At 51.9% G+C, this 16,853-nt stretch overlaps 1 protein-coding gene across 1 annotated transcript in view; it reads right to left on the reverse strand.

Moving 5' to 3' along the window:
• LOC144611065 (uncharacterized) overlaps positions 1-11,887 on the reverse strand; it is a 47,419-nt gene extending 35,532 nt beyond the window's left edge. Inside the window, exon 1 of the mRNA XM_078430149.1 lies at positions 11,817-11,887. The gene's annotated coding sequence lies outside the window, so the exon portion shown is untranslated. The remainder of the gene's footprint in view (positions 1-11,816) is intronic.
• Between the last annotated feature and the right edge of the window lie 4,966 nt (positions 11,888-16,853).

Genomic DNA, 16,853 nt, shown 5'->3' on the forward strand with positions numbered 1-16,853 from the left:
AGAGCATCCCACACCCTCCCACCCACCCATTTGATACCTCCTGAGTGCTTCCTACCCGGTGCACTAAAGGGATGCAACATATCAGAAGGAACGACATCCTCTCCTATGATTTATGAATTAATTTAAGGAGATTAAGTATTATTAATACCATTTTACTTTAAACTGTAATAAAAAGCAAAACCTCCCATCCCTTACTCCCCCAAGCTGGTTTACTCCCATCCCCTACTCCACCAAGCTGACAACCTCCCATCCCTTACCATCGACAGCTGGCTTTCTCCCATCTCTTAATCCCTAAGTTGGCTTCCTCCCATCCCTTACTCCAACAAGCTGGCTTCCTCCCATCCCTTACTCCAACAAGGTGGCCACCTCTCTTCCCTTACTCCCCAAACTGGCTACCTCCAGTCCCAAGCTGGCTATCTCCCATCACTTACTCCCCCAAATTGGCTACCCCTTACTGCCATCTAGCTGGCTACCTCCCATCCCCTACAGCCCCCAAATGGCTACCTCCCATCCCCTACTCCCCCAAGCTGTTTTCCTCCCATTCCCCTAACTCCCCAAGCTGACAGCATCCCGTCACTTACTCCCCCAAGTTGGCTACTTCCAATTCCTTACTCCTTCATTCCCCTTACACCCTCAAGCTGGCTACCTACCATCCTTTACTCCTCAAAGCTGGCTTCCCCCATTCCCCTTAATCTCCCAAGCTGGCTACCTCCCGTTCCCCTTAATCTCCCAAGCTGGCTACCTCCCATCCCTTACTCCTCAAAGCTGGCTTCCCCCATTCCCCTTAATCTCCCAAGCTGGCTACCTCCCGTTCCCCTTACTCCCCCAAGACATCTTCATCCCATTCCGCTTACTCTTCCAAGCTTGCTTCCTCCCAGCCCCTTACTCCCCCAAGCTGGCTAACTACAGTCCCTTACTCCCCCAAGGGGTACTTCACATCCCTTACTCCCCCTAGATGCCCACTTCCCAACCCTTACTCCCCAAGCTCTCTTACTCCCATCCCCATTACTCCCCCAAGCTGGCTAGCTGCTATCCTTTACTCCCCCAAGGTGGCCACCTCTCATCCCCTTAATCTCCGAAGCCAGCTACCTCCCAATCCACTTAGTCCCCCAAGATGGCTGCCTCTCATCCCTTAACCCCACAAGCTGGCTACGTCCCATTCCTTAGTCCTCCAAGATGCCTACCTCCCATCCCTTACTCTCCGACGCTGGCTATCTCCCATCACATTACTCCCCCAAGCTGGCTTTCTTCCATCCCTTATCCCCCAAAGCTGGCAACTCCCATGCCCTAACTCCCCAAGATATCTTCATCCCATTCCGCTTACTCTCCAAAGCTTGCATCCTCTCAGCCGCTTACTCCCTCAAGTTGGGTAACTCCCTTCCCTTACTCCCACAAAGGGGTTATTTCCCATCCCTTACTCCCGGAAACTGGCTACGTCCCATCCGTTACTCCCCCAAGCTGTCAACCTCCAATCATTTACTCATCCTGCCTGGCAATCTCCTTACGCCATTCCTTACGCCCCTAAGCTGGCTTCCTCCCCTTTGCCTTACTCCCCAAGCTGGCGATCACCAGTTCCCCCTACTCCTCCAAGATATCTTCATCCGCTTACTCTCCCAAGCTTGCAACCTGCCATTCCCCTTATTCCCCCAAGCTCGCTATCTCCCATTCCCCTTGCCCCTGAAGCTGTCTTCCTCGCATTCCCTTTACTCCCACAAGCTGGATACCTTCCAGTCCACTTATCCCCCAAGCTGCATACGTCCCATCCCTTACTCCCACAAGCTGGGTAGCTTCCATTCCTTACTCCCCCAACTGGCTTCCTCCCATCCCTTTCTCCCCCAATATGGCTACCTCCCATCCCTTACTCCCCCGAGCTGGCTACATATCAACCCTCACTGCCCCAAACTGGCTACCTGCCATCCCCATTATTCCCCAAATCTGGCTTGCTCCCATTCCCCTTACTCCCCAAGCTGGCTACATCCCAACCCTCACTGCCCCTAACTGGCTACCTCCCATCCCTAACTACCCAAGGCTGGCAAACTCCCATCCCTTACTCCCCCAAGCTGGCTACCGGCCATCCCTTTTACTCACCCATGCTGGCTACCGGCCGTCCCTTTTACTCCACAAAGCTGTCTTCCTCCCATGCCCCTTTGTCCCCCAAGCTGGCTGTCACTCGTTCCCCTTACTGCCCCAAGCTGTCTTCCTCCCATTCCTTTTACTCCCCCAAGCTGGCAACTTCCCACTCTCCTTATTCACCCAAGCTGGCTACCTCCCATGCCTTTCTCCCCAAAGCTGGCTTACTCCCATTCTTTACTCCCCAAGCTGACAACCTCCCATCTCTTCCTCTCCCAAGCTTGCTTCCTCCCATGTCTTATTCTCCCAAGCTGGCTTACTCCCATTATTACCCTTACTCCCGCAAGTTGGCTGGCTCCCATTCCCCTTATTCCCACAAGCTGGATGCATTCCACCCCTTACACCCCCACGCTGGCTTACTCCCATACCTTACTCCCCAAAGCTGGCTACCTCCCATCCCTTCCACCCCCAAGTTTGCACCCTCCAATCCCTTAATTCCCCAAGACGTCTTACACCAACCCCTTACACCCCAAGCTTGCTATCTCCCATCCCACTTACTCCATCAAGCTGGCTTTCTCCCAGTCCCCTTACTCACCCAAGCTGGCTACCTCACATTCTCCTTACTCCCCCAAGCTGGCTTCCTCTCAACTCCCTTACTCCCCCAAGTTGGCTACCTCCCAACCCTTACCCCCCACCCCCCCCACGCTGGCTTCCTCCGATTCCCCTTACTTCCCCAAGCTGGCAGGTTGTCCTTCCCACGAATGCGATGAGCTAGCGCCCCCATTCCCCTTACTACCCCAAGCTGGTTGGCACCGATTCCCCATTACCCCAAAGCTGGCTTCCTCGCAGTCCCCTTACGTCCCAACCTGGCTGCGTCGCTGTCCACTTATTCGCCCATGCTGCCTGTCCTCCATTCCCCGTATTCCCCCAAGCTGACTTCCTCCCGTTCCCATTACTTCCCCATCTCCCCCGAGGCTGGCCTCCTGCCATTCCCCTTAATCCCCACCACTAAGCTGGCTCCCTCCCATCTCACAACCGAAAGCTGGCTTTTTTTCCCATCCCTTACTCGCCAAGCTTGCTTCCTCCCATACCTTACTCCCCCAAGCTAGCTACCTTCCATCTCAGATCCCATAACCTCCCCCAAGTTCAGTACCTCCCATTCCTTCCACCCCCACGATGGCTTTCTCCCATTCCAGCTTACTCCCCCAAGCTGGTTATCTCCCATCCCTTACCCCCTAACCTGGCTACCTCCCTTCCCTTACCAAGCTAAACTGGCTACCTCCAGTCCATTATTCCCGTAAGCTGTCTCTGTCCCATCCCTTACTCCCCCAAGCTAGATTCCTCCCATTCCCCTCACTCCCCCAAACTGGCTACCTTGCATTGTTTACTCCCCCAAACTGGCTACTTCCCATCCCAGCCAGCTAATACACCCCAGCTGGCTAACTTCCATCTACTACTCCCCAAATCTGGATACTTCCCATTCCCCTTTCTCCCCCGAGCTGGCAGCATCCCATCCCTTACTCCCCCACGCTGGCTATCTCCCATCCCTTGCTCCCCAAGCTGGCTACCTCCCATTCCCCTTACTCCCCTAAGATATCTTCATCCTATTCCGCTTATTCTCCCAGCTCGCGTCCTCCCAGCCCCTTACTCCCGCAAGCTGGCTAACTCCCGCCCCTTACTCCCCCAAGGGGGCTACCTCCCATCCCTTACTCCCCCAAGCTGGCCACGTCCCATTCGTTAATCCCCCAAGCTGCCCATCTCCAATCCCTTGATCTCCCAAACTGGCTTACTTCCATCCCTTCCGCCTCCAAGCTGGCAACGTCCCAACCCTTACTCCCCCAAACTGGCTTCCTCCCATTCTCCTACTCCCCCAAACAGGCTACCTCCCTTTCACCTTAAACCCCCTCGAGCTGGCTTCCTCCCATTCCTCTTACTCCCCCAAATCCGGCTACCTCCCAATCCATTTAATCCCCCCAGCTGGCTATCTCCCATCCAATACTCCCCCAACCTGGATACCTCCCATTCCCGTCACTCCCCCAAGCTGGCCACGTCCCATTCGTTAATCCCCCAAGCTGCCCATCTCCAATCCCTTGATCTCCCAAACTGGCTTACTTCCATCCCTTCCGCCTCCAAGCTGGCAACGTCCCAACCCTTACTCCCCCAAACTGGCTTCCTCCCATTCTCCTACTCCCCCAAACAGGCTACCTCCCTTTCACCTTAAACCCCCTCGAGCTGGCTTCCTCCCATTCCTCTTACTCCCCCAAATCCGGCTACCTCCCAATCCATTTAATCCCCCCAGCTGGCTATCTCCCATCCAATACTCCCCCAACCTGGATACCTCCCATTCCCGTCACTCCCCCAAGCTGGCAGTATCCCTTGACTTACTCCCCATGTTAGCTACTTCCCATCCCTTACTTCCCCCGTGCTGGATTTTACCCCTTTCTCCTTACGCCCTCAATCTGTCTACATCCCATCACTTACACCCCCAAGCTGGCAACATCTCATCCCCTTACTCCCCAAAGCAGGCTTCCCCCCATTTCCCTTACTCCCCAAAGCTGGCTTCTCCCTATTCTCCTTACTCCCCAAAGCTGTCTTCTCCCATTCCTCTTATTCCCCCAAGTTGGCTATCTCCCATTCCCTTAACTCCTCCAAGATAGCTTCGTCCCATTCCGGTTACTCTCCGAAGCTTGCTATTTCCCATCCCAATTATCCCCCATGCTGGCTAACTCCGTCCTTCACTCCCCAATGGGGCTACATCCCATCTTTACTCGCCCAAGCTGGCCACGACCCATCCGTTACTCCCCCAAGCTGCCCACCTCCAATCCCTTGTCCCCCCAAGCTGGCTTCCTTCCATCTCTTCCGCCTCCAAACTGGCAACATCCCAACCCTTACTCCCCCAAGCTGGCTTCCTCCCATTCTCCTACTCCCCATAACTGGCAATCTCCCTTTTCCCTTATTCCCCCAAGCTGGCTTCCTCCCATTCCTCTTTCTCCCCCAAATCCCGCTACCTCCCAATCCCCCTAATTCCCCAAGCTGGCTACCTCCCATCCCTTACTCCCACAAGCTGGCTATGTCCCATCCCTTACTCCCACAAGATGCTTATTTCCCACCCCTTACTCCCCAAGTTGGTTTCCTCCCACGACTTACTCCCCCAAGCAGGCTTACTCCCATCCCTTACTCCCCGAAGTTGGGTACTTCCCATTCCGCTTACTCCCCCCCACGTTGTATTCCTCCCGTCCCTTACTCCCCCAAGCTGGCTTCCTGCGATTCCCCTTACTCCCCCACGCTTTCCAGGCTGAGCAAGCGCCATTCCCCTTACTCCCCCAAGCTGGTTGGCACCGATTCCCCTTACCCCTTCAAGCTTGCTTCTTCCCATTCCCTTTACACCACAAGCTGGCTACCTCGCTGTCCCCATATTTGCCCATGCTGCCTGTCCCCCATTGCCCCTATTCCTCCCGTTCCCATTACTCCCCCATCTTCCTTACTCCCCTAGGCTGGCGGCCTCCCATTCCCCTTTAATCCCCACCACCACGCTGGCTTCCTCCCATCTCTTACAACCGAAAGCTGGCCTTATCCCATCCTTTACTCGCCAATCTTGCTTCCTCCCATACCTTACTCCCACAAGCTAGCTTCCTCACATTCCCCTTACTCCCCCAACTGGCTACCTCCCATCCCTTACTCCCCCCAAGCTGGCTGCTGCCCATCTCCCTTTCTACCGCAAGCTGGCTTGCTTCCATGCCCCTTATACCCCCCAAACTGGCTATCCCCGTTCCCCGTACTCCCCCAGGCCGTATCCCTCACATTCCGCTTAATATCCCAAGCTGGCTATTTCCCACTCCCCTTATTCCCTAAGCTGGCTGCCTCCGACACCTTACACCCCGAAGCTGGATACCTCCCATCCCCATTACACCAGCAATCTGGCTACCTCCCATCTCCCTGACACCCCAAAGTTGGGTTCCTCCCATCCCTCACTCCCCCAAGCTGGCTTCTTCCAATTCCCCTTACTCCCACAAGCTGGCTTTCTCCAATTCCCCTTACTACCTCCCATCCTGACTACCTCCCATCCTCAACCCCTTAACCTCCCACAATTTCCCTCCCTCCCATTCCTTACACCCCCACGATGGCTTCCTCCCATTTCAGCTTACTGCCCCAAGCTGGCTACCTCCCATCCCTTACCTCCCTAACCTGGCTACCCCCCTTCCCTTACCAAGCTAAGCTATCTACCTCCAGTTCTTTATTTCCGTAAGCTGTCTCTCTCCCATTCCTTGCTCCCTCCCATTCCGCGTAATGCCCGATACTGGGTACCTAGCACCCTTTACTACCTCGAGCTAGCTACTTCCCATCCATACCTGACTAACACACCACGGCTGGCTAAATCCCACCCGCTACTCCCCATGTCTGGATACCTCCCATTCCGCTTACTCCACCAAGCTGGCAGCATCCCATCACTTACTCCCCCAAGTTGGCTACTTTCCATCCCTTACTCCCCCACGCTGGATTCTCCCATTCTCCTACAAGCTGACTATCTCCCACCCTTACTCCCCCAAGCTGGCTACCTCTCACTCCCCTTACTCCCCCAAGCTGGCTACCTCTCACTCCCCTTACTCCCCAAAGCTGGCTTCCCTAAGACATCTTCATCCCATTCCGCTTACTCTCCCAAGCTTGCTACCTCCCAGAGGTGGCTTCCTTCAATCCCTTCCGCCTCCAAGCTGGCAACATCCCAACCCGTACTCCCGCGAGCTGGCTTCCTCCCATTCCTCTTACTCTCCCAAATCCAGCTACCTCCCTTTCCCCTTACTCCCCCGAGCTGGCTTCCTCCCATTCCACTTACTCCCCGAAATCCGGCTACCTCCCAATCCCTTTAATCCCCCGAGCTGGCTACCTCGTATATTTTACTCCCGCTAGCTGGCTACATCCCATCCCTTACTCCCCCAGGTTGACTACCTCACTTCCCTTACTCACCCCAAGCTGGCTTCCTGCCATTCCCCTTTCTCTCCCAAACTGACTACTTCCTAGTGCTCTTACAACCACAAGCTTACTTCCTCCCACCTCTCACTACCCCAAGCTGGCAACCTCCCATCCCTTACTCCCCCAAGATGCTTACTTACCATCCCTTACTCCCCAAGTTGGTTTCCTCCCATCCCTTACTCCCCCAAGCTGGGTACCTCCTATTCCGCTTATTCCCCCAAGTTGGATTCCTCCTGTCCTTTACTCCCCCTAAGCTGGCTTCCTCCGATTCCCCTTACTCCTCTCAAGCTTGCAGGCTGCCATTCCCCTTACTCCGATGAGCAAGCGCCTCCCATTCCTTTAACTCCCCAAGCTGGTTGGCTCTGATTCCCCTTACTCTCTCAGGCTTGCTTCGTCCCATTCCCTTTACACCACCAGCTGGCTACCTCGCTGTCCCCTTAATCACCAACGCTGCCTGTCTCCCATTCCCCCTATTCCCCCAAGCTGGCTTCCTCCCGTTCCCATTACTCCCCCATCTCCCATACTCCCCTAGGCTGGCGGCCTCCCATTCCCCTTAACCCCACCACCAAGCTGGCGCCCTCCCATCCCTTACAACCGAAACCTGGCTCTCTCCCATCCCTTACTCGCCAAGCTTTCTTCGTCCCATACCTCACTCCCACAAGCTAGCTTCCTCACATTCCTCTTCCTCCCCCAACTGGCTACCTCTCATCCCTTGCTCCCCCCATGCTGGCTACTGCCCATCTCCCTTTCTCCCCCAAGCTGGCTTCCTCCCATGCCCCTTGAACCCCCCAAACTGGCTAGCCCCCGTTACACTTACACCCCAAGCCGACTTCATCCCATTCCGCTTAATCTCACAAGCTGGCAATTTCCCATTCCCCTAACTCCCCCAAACTGGCTACTTCCCAGTCCCCTTACACCCACGTGCTTGCTTCCTCACACCTCTCACTACCCCAAGCTAGCTACCTCCCATCCCTTACTCCCCCAAGGTGGTTTCCTCCCATTCCCCTTACTCCCCCAAGCTGGCTGCCTTCCATCTCAGATCCCTTAACCTCCCCCAAGTTCACTACCTCCCATTCCTTCCACCCCCATGACGGCTTTCTCCCATTCCAGCTTCCACCCCCAAGCTGGTTACCTCCCATCCCTTACCCCCTAACCTGGCTACCTCCCTTCCCTTACGAAGCTGGCTACCTCTAGTCCCTTACACCCTCCCGTAAGCTGTCTCTGTCCCATCCCTTACTTGCCCAAGCTAGCATCCTCCAATTCCGCGTACTCCCCCAAACTGGCTACCTTGCATGCTTTACTCCCTCTAGCTGGCTACTTCCCATCCCAGCTGGCTAATACACCCCAGCTGGCTAACTCCCATCCGCTACTCCACAAATCTGGTTACCTCCCATCCCATCACTTACTCCCCGCAAGTTGGCTACTTCCCATCCCTTACTCCCCCACGCTTTATTCCCCCAATCTCCTTACTCCCTCTAGCTGGCTCTCTCCCATCCCTTGCTCCCCCAAGCTGGCTACGTCCCATCCGTTACTTCCCCTACTCCCCCAAGGTGGTTTCCTCCCATTCCCCCAAGCTGGCTTCCTTCCATCTCTTCCGCCTCCAAGCAACATCCCAACCCTTACTCCCCCAAGCTGGCTTCCTCCCATTCTCCTACTCCCCATAACTGGCAATCTCCCTTTTCCCTTATTCCCCCATCTCCCTTTTCCCTTATTCCCCGATGCCCCTATTCCTCCCATTCCTCTTACTCCCCCAAATCCCGCTACCTCCCAATCCCCTTAATTCCCCAAGCTGGCTACCTCCCATCCCTTACTCCCCCAAACTGGCTACGTCCCATCCTTTGCTCCCCAAGTTGGTTTCCTCCCACGACGTACTGCCCCAAGCAGGCTTACTCCCATCCCTTACTCGCCAAAGTTGGGTATTTCCCATTTCGCTTACTCCCCCCCCCCCCCCACATTGTATTCCTCCCGTCACTTACTCCCCCAAGCTGGCTTCCTGCGATTCCCCTTACTCCCCCAAGCTTTCCAGGCTGAGCAAGCGCCTCCCATTCCCCTTACTCCCCCAAGCTGGTTGGCACCGATTCCCCTTACCCTCTCAAGTTTGCTTAATACGTCTGGTCCTGAACTATCCCAGCTGTGGACAGGTGATCTCTCCCTCCCTTTAAACAATCTCCAGCAATCTAAGTTAAAACATATTTGGTTATCTTAACGTTGTGCGTGATCTGGCCAAGTATAAATGACTGCCATTTTTCCTACAATGTAATAAAGACAATGTGTATTTACATTATTGCTTAAAATAGTGAATGCAGAAAACAGTGGAAGTGCAATGGTGGATGATCCATTATCAGAACTGGGACTGTAATCAAATGCTGCTCAAACTGCTGAGTGTTTCCAGCATGTTGGCATTTTCTCTTTTTCCTTCAGATCTTCTGGAATAGCGATTTTTAAAAACTTCCATTCCCATAAAACTGGTTGCAAAAGTCATACGTTACCTTACAGTGGTCAACAGATTTGTGTAATTTTCATACTTCTACTCACAAACCCAATAGTCCCAACTCATTTGAATAATGAAATGAGAACTGACATGTACAAAATGCATTCCATGTTGCAAATCTGAAATCCTCACAGTATCCTTTGCTCTTACTCTCATTCTGCTGCACCTTGTCGAGGCAGTGAAGAAAGCCAATGGAATGTTGGCCTTCATAACAAGAGGAGTTGAGTATAGGAGCAAAGAGGTCCTTCTGCAGTTGTACCGGGCCCTAGTGAGACCGCACCTGGAGTACTGTGTGCAGTTTTGGTCTCCAAATTTGAGGAAGGATATTCTTGCTATTGAGCGAGTGCAGCGTAGGTTCACTAGATTAATTCCCGGAATGGCGGGACTGTCGTATGTTGAAAGGCTGGAGCAATTAGGCTTGTATACACTGGAATTTAGAAGGATGAGGGGGGATCTTATTTTTTTATTTAAAAAAAAATAATTATTTAAGTTTTAACAGAACTCATACATTTTACATTTCATAGTAAGCAATAATAACCACATTATAAATTCGATTATACACGTATTGTTCTGTATTATCTCCCCTCCCACACCCCCCCTTCCCCCCACCCCCCAGTTAAAAAGAAGGAAAAAGAAAAAGAAAAAGAGAGAAAGAAAGAAACCTGGAGTCCAGAAGGAGACACTTCTGGGTAATTTCTTATTAAATTCTTATTAAAGGTATCAAAACAATCCTGAATCTAAATATTTCCAATTCTTAATCCTATCTTTAAAATGAATGGGTTCCACACCTTCAAGAAGAAGTCATATCCATTTCTCAGATTATACGTAGCTTTTTCTAATGGGATATAACTACGCATTTCTGCATACCATCTTTCAAATCTTATTTCATTTTGATCTTTCCAAGTGACCGCTACACATTCTTTTGCTACTGCTATTGCTATTTTGAGAAATCTTTCCTGATGTTTATCTAAAATTAGCTTTGGTAATATTCCTTTTGTATCTCCCAATAAAAACAACCTTGAATCCATTGGTATGATCTTATTCATCAATTGTTCCAAAATTCTTTTTAGGTCGTTCCAAAAAGGAGTTGCCTTCTGACATGCCCATGTAGAGTGTAAAAAAGTGGGGATCTTATTGAAACATATAAGATAATTAGGGGATTGGACACATTAGAGGCAGGAAACATGTTCCCAATGTTGGGGGAGTCCAGAACAAGGGGCCACACACAGTTTAAGAATAAGGATTAGGCCATTTAGAACGGAGATGAGGAAGAACTTTTTCAGTCAGAGAGTGGTGAAGGTGTGGAATTGTCTGCCTCAGAAGGCAGTGGAGGCCAGTTCGTTGGATGCTTTCAAGAGAGAGCTGGATAGAGCTCTTAAGGATAGCGGAGTGAGGGGGTATGGGGAGAAGGCAGGAACGGGGTACTGATTGAGAGTGATCAGCCATGATCACATTGAATGGCGGTGCGTATAGGCTCGAAGGGCCGAATGGCCTCCTCCTGCACCTATTGTCTATAAACTGCTGAGTGTTTCCAGCATGTTGGCATTTTCTCTTTTTCCTTCAGATCTTCTGGAATAGCGATTTTTTTAGCTTCCATTCCCATAAAACTGGTTGCAAAAGTCACACGTTACCTTACAGTGGTCAACAGATTTGTGTCATTTTCATACTTCCACTCACAAACCCAATAGTCCCAACTCATTTGAATAATGAAATGAGAACTGACATGTGCAAAATGCATTCCATGTTGCAAATCTGAAATCCTCACAGTATCCTTTGCTCTTACTCTCATTCTGCTGCACCTTGTCCTCGGATCACTCAGTCTCAGCTGATAACAATGTGCAACTCTCCTCACACAAAGGCTCAGAAAGGCCTTTACTGCGGCAACTGAGGAAGTGTTATCAGTAAAAATAACGGGACCCGGAAATAACAAGCTGATGGTTTCATTGTGAAACAGTGCCCTGAACATGCAGCCATTTTGTGAACCAAACTGGGCCATCTGCTTCCACAGCACCAGACCGCTCAGCGCCCTCAACACATCAACTGTTAGCTCCAACTTCACTCAACTCTGTGTGATTGTTGTGCAGCACCTGCACCAACACGTCCCATAACAACGCGCAGCTGGTGCTGGACATGACTTTCCTGCTTCAAACTCTCACCGGGACACATTTAGTCACAACAATTCAATGCAAAGTCCTCACAACAACAAATCAAACTCAATGGGGAGATTTACCCGCAGTCTCTCCCCAAGATTAGACCCGTCCACTGGGGGCCGGCGGCAAATACTCACCGATGGGAAGCGGCTGTCCCCGCCCGCCCGGACAGCGGGGCCCCTCTCCACGCCCGCCCTGGATCCACGGAGCCGCGCTGCGCCTGCGCGTGGGACTGCCCGGGGGGCGGGGACATTCCCCCTCGGCCTCCACCATTGGCTAAGGCAGTTGGCGGACACCGCCGACAACCAATGGGAGCAGAGGGGCGGGCGCGGCCTGCGCTGACGGTTGGAGGGTCAGGTGACCGGTGGCGGCGCGCGGGCGAGCGGCCGTTAAACCGTCTCCGCGCGAGCCAGGCCGCGCATGCGTGACGCGCAACGGGCAGTGACGAAACTGCCCGGTGATTGACAGCGGCACCGCCCTGAAGCTCCAGCGCCCTGAAACCCGGCTCAGCTCAGCCGCGCCCCCGCGCCGCATTCCGGCCCCGCCCCCTCGTCGCATCCCGCCCCGCGCCGCATCCCGGCCCCGCCCCCAAAACCATCTCACACCTCCCCCCCACCTCTCTCTCTCTCTCTCTCTCCCTCTGTCAGGTGTGTGGGGAGATCTGGGGATCAGGTGTGTCGGGGATCACGCATGTGGGGGCTGGGGGTCAGGTGTGTAGGGGTTCAGGTGTGTGGGGGTCAGGTGTGGGTGTCAGGGGCCCCTCGCACGTGACCCCCCACACACTTGACCCCCACCCCCCCACACACTTGACCCCCACCCCCCCCCACACACTTGACCCCCAGCCCCCCCACACACACACATGACCCACAGCCCCCCCCCCACACACACACTTGACCCCCAGCCCCCCCACACACACTTGACCCCCAGCCCCCCCCCACACACACACACTTGACCCCCAGCCCCCCCCACATACACGGCCCCCAGCCCCCCCACACACACACTTGACCCCCAGCCCCCCCCACACACACACACAGTTGACCCCCACCCCCCCACACACACACTTGACCCCCAGCCCCCCCCACACACACACCTGACCCCCAGCCCCCACACACACACACTTGACCCCCAGCCCCCCCAACACACACACACTTGACCCCCAGCCCCCCCACACACAGGGCCCCCAGCCCCCCCCACACACACACTTGACCCCCAGCCCCCCCACACACACACAGTTGACCCCCAACCCCCCCCACACACACTTGACCCCCAGCCCCCCCACACACACACAAGACCCCCTGACCCCCACACCTGTGACCCCCTATACACATGGCCCCGACTCCCAGCCCCCCACACCTGGCCCCCAGCCCCCCCAAACACATGACACCCAGCCTCACACATGACCCCGAGACCCCCACACACCTGACTCCCATCCTCCAGACACACGTGCCCCCTACATACATGACCTCCTGACTCCCCCACACCCCGTCACAAACCTGACCCCACCTCCCAGACACACATGACCCCCTACACACATGACCACTGACCCTCGACACATCGGACCACCATCTGCCCCCACACACGTGACCCCCCAGCCCCCACACACCTGACCCTCTGACCTCCACACTCCTGACCACTACCCCAGACACACGTGACCCCCTACACACATGACCCACTGCCATTCCACAGACCTAACCCCCAGACCCCCCACACATGCCTGACCCCCAGACAGCCCACACACCTGACCCTCAGCCCCCACAAGCCTAACCCATGCCCCCACACACCTGACCCCAGCCCCCGCACACCTGACCCCTAGGCCCTACAAACCTGACCCCCAACCGCCCCCACACACGTGACCCCCTACACATGACCCCCCACACACCTGACTCCATCTGCCCCCATACACGTGACCCCCTGCACACATGAACACTTGAGCCCTGACCCCCAGCCCCCAAACACCTGACCCCCCAGCCCCCCACACACATGACACCCTGCACACATGATCCCCTGACCATTCACACACATGACCCCCACCCCCACCCCACAACACGTGACCCCGTAGACACCTGACCCCACCTTCCAGACACACGTGGCCCCCTACACACATGACCCACTGACCCTGAAACACCTGACCCCCACCCGTGCCCACACACGTGCCCCCATACACACATGACCCCCTGACACCCAGCCCCCCACACACACCTGACCTCCAGCACCCAAACACCTGACACCCAGCCCCCCACACACACCTGACCTCCAGCCCCCAAACACCTGACACCCTGACCCCCAGTCCCCCACACACGTCCAGATTAGTATCTAAAATGTGATTGAAATCACCCGCACCCAAAAAAAGGGAATCTTAAATTATGTTACCATCAATGTAAGGTCATTAATGAATTTGGGCTGATCATAATTAGGGCAATGACAATTTAATAAAATGATTTTGACTTGGTCAGGAAGGCCCCTGACAAAGATAAATCGACCATTTAAAAAAAAATCAGATTTGACTTCTTCTGATGAGAATTGCAACACCTCTCGAGTTGGAAGTGAAGGAGAAATTCAATACATTGCCGACCCATCCGGATTTCAGTTGTTCATGAGTTGAGAATAGAAGGTGAGTTTCTTGTCCAAAAGCTACATCTTGGGGGCGTGGCTACGTTCTGCAGCTGCGGCTCACCGGCAGTCTCTCTGTTTTTTATTGTTTTTGTCTATTGTTATCGTTTAAATGTACGTTTTGATCTATTTTTAACTCTGTTTATGTGGGGGGGGGGGGGGGGGGGGGGGTGGGGGAAACCTTTTTTTCCAATCTCCTCCTCAACGGAGATGCGACCTTTACCGTGTTGTATCTCCGTTCGCGCTACGGCCTAACACCGTGGAGTCGGCGGCCTCCAGCTGGGATCGACCTTGAAGACTCCGGTCGCAGGGCCTGGACTTACCATCTCGGAGGCTTCGGCCGTGGGCCCTGCAGACCGCAACATCGGGAGTTTGCAGGTCCCTGGGTGGCGACCAGCTTTCGGGAGCTCCAGCCGTAGCAGCTTCGACCGCCCCGAAGAACGAGGTTTGATCGACCCGCTCGCAGGCCCCTCATCGCCCTGCGTGGCCTGGCCGCGGCACTTTCCATCGCCCGGTGGGGGCTCAGGACCTTTATCGGCCTGCTCGGCTCGGCCTGGGACTTTCCATCGCCCGGTGGGGGCTTCAAAAGTCGGGAGCCTCGATCGCCTCGTGAGAAGAATGAGGAGGAGATAAGACTTTTCTTTGCCTTCCATCACAGTGAGGGTGTGCCTGGAGCAATCACTGTGATGGCTGTTTGTGTTAAAAAATTGTAATTGTGTGTCTTGTGTTCTTTTTTGTCTACTGCCGGACCCTGACGTGAGAGGACGCTGGCGCTATTTGTTCACCGCTTCTCCGTCAGGACAGTTCGTCTGTTTGTTTTTACGTCTTGACTGTTTTGTAAAGCGTCTTTGAGCACTTGGAAAAGCGCTATATAAAATAAATGATAATAATAATAATAATAATTATTATTATTATTATTATTATTATTATTATTATTACTATTATTATTATTATTATTATTATTATTATTATTATTATTATTACTATTATTATTATTATTATTATTATTGTTATTATTATTATTATTATTATTATTATTATTATTATTATTATTATTATTATATTATTGTTATTATTATTATTATTATTATTATTATTATTATTATTATTACTATTATTATTATGATTATGATTATGATTATGATTATGATTATGATTATGATTATGATTATTATGATTATGATTATTATTATTATTATTATTATTATTACTATTATTATTATTATTATTATTATTACTATTATTATTATTATTATTATTATTATTATTATTATTATTATTATTATTATTATTACTATTACTATTATTATTATTATTATTATTATTACTATTATTATTATTATTATTATTATTACTATTATTACTATTATTATTATTATTACTATTATTACTATTATTATTATTATTATTATTACTATTACTATTATTACTATTATTATTATTATTATTGTTATTATTATTATTATTACTATTACTATTATTATTATTATTATTATTATTATTATTAATATTAATATTATTATTATTATTATTATTATTATTATTATTATTATTATTATTATTATTATTATTATTATTATTATTATTATTATTATTATTATTATTATTATTATTATTATTATTATTATTATTCCTGATCCCCAGCCCCGCACACACCTGACCCACAACCATCCCAAACACCTGATCCCCAGCCCCGCAGAAAGCTGACACCCTGACTCCCCACACGCCTTACCCTGAGCCCCCCCCACACACCTGAAATGCAGCCCCCCACAAACCGCACCCTCAGCCTCCCACACACATGACACCCAGCTCGCAACACACACCTGACCCCCAGACACCTCCACACACCTGACCCGCAGCTCCACACAAAACTGACCTCCAACCTCCCACACACCTGACCCCCAGACACCTCCACACAACTGACCCGCAGCTTCTCACATAGAAACATAGAAACATAGAAAATAGGTGCAGGAGTAGGCCATTCGGCCCTTCGAGCCTGTACGCACCGCCATTCAATATGATCATGGCTGATCATCCAGCTCAGTAGCCTGTACCTGCCTTCTCTCCATACCCCCTGATCCCTTTAGCAAAAAGGGCCACATCTAACTCCCTCTTAAATATAGCCAATGAACTGGCCACAACTACCTTCTGTGGCGGAGAATTCCACAGACTCACCACTCTCTGTGTGAAGAAATGTTTTCTCATCTCGGTCCTAAAAGACTTCCCCCTTATCCTTAAGCTGTGACCCCTGGTTCTGGACTCCCCCAACATCGGGAACAATCTTCCCGCATCTAGCCTTTCCAACCCCTTAAGAATTTTATATGTTTCTATAAGATCCCCCCTCAGTCTTCTAAATTCCAGCGAGTACAAGCCCAGTCTATCTAGTCTTTCCTCATGTGTAAGTCCCGCCATCCCAGGGATCAATCTGGTGAAACCTTCTCTGTACTCCCTCTAAGGCAAGAACGTCTTTCCTCAGGTTAGGAGACCAAAACTGCACACAATACTCCAGGTGCGGTCTCACAAATCTGACCTCCAGGCTCCCACACACCTGACACATCACCTGT

The sequence above is a fragment of the Rhinoraja longicauda genome, chromosome 39 (genome assembly GCF_053455715.1).
Source record: "Rhinoraja longicauda isolate Sanriku21f chromosome 39, sRhiLon1.1, whole genome shotgun sequence".
Lineage (NCBI taxonomy): Eukaryota > Metazoa > Chordata > Chondrichthyes > Rajiformes > Arhynchobatidae > Rhinoraja > Rhinoraja longicauda.